The 441-nt window shown below is 64.4% G+C and overlaps 1 protein-coding gene across 1 annotated transcript in view; it reads right to left on the bottom strand.

Moving 5' to 3' along the window:
- Positions 1 to 441, bottom strand: part of SNTG2 (syntrophin gamma 2) — a 111,480-nt gene that overhangs the window by 110,210 nt on the left and 829 nt on the right. The window lies entirely within an intron of this gene.

Genomic DNA, 441 nt, shown 5'->3' with positions numbered 1-441 from the left:
ACGCCGTCCTGGGTGCTGTCCTTGGGCCTCGGGCCTTCATCTGGTCCCCTGCACAGGGCTGCAAGCGTCCTCATGGCACAGTGGCCAGGCCCCCCTGAGCAAGGAGTGAGACACATCAAGCGTCCTGTCCCGCCGTGTCCCCTGGCTGCGGAGAACACCATGGCTCCGTCCGCCGTGTGACCGCTACAGGCCTCGCCGCCCCCGGGTCAGTGCAGTAGGGATGAGCTGCGGCCGCTGCCAGGCTCCGCGGGCTCCGGAGGGTGGGGTGAGGGCCGGTCGCCAGGAGCAGGAGCCCGAGGATATTGAGACGATCCGCTGACGGTTCCTCGTCCATCGCTTAGCGCTACGATGGGCGCCAAACGATGATTTTATCATCTCGCTTTCTCCCTTTGCTACTCCGTGTCCTAAAGGGTTCGCGCACCCTTCATCCACTTACATCAG

The sequence above is a fragment of the Pteropus vampyrus genome, unplaced genomic scaffold, assembly GCF_000151845.1.
Source record: "Pteropus vampyrus isolate Shadow unplaced genomic scaffold, Pvam_2.0 Scaffold468, whole genome shotgun sequence".
NCBI lineage: Eukaryota > Metazoa > Chordata > Mammalia > Chiroptera > Pteropodidae > Pteropus > Pteropus vampyrus.
This window is presented reverse-complemented; position numbering and strand designations above follow the sequence as displayed.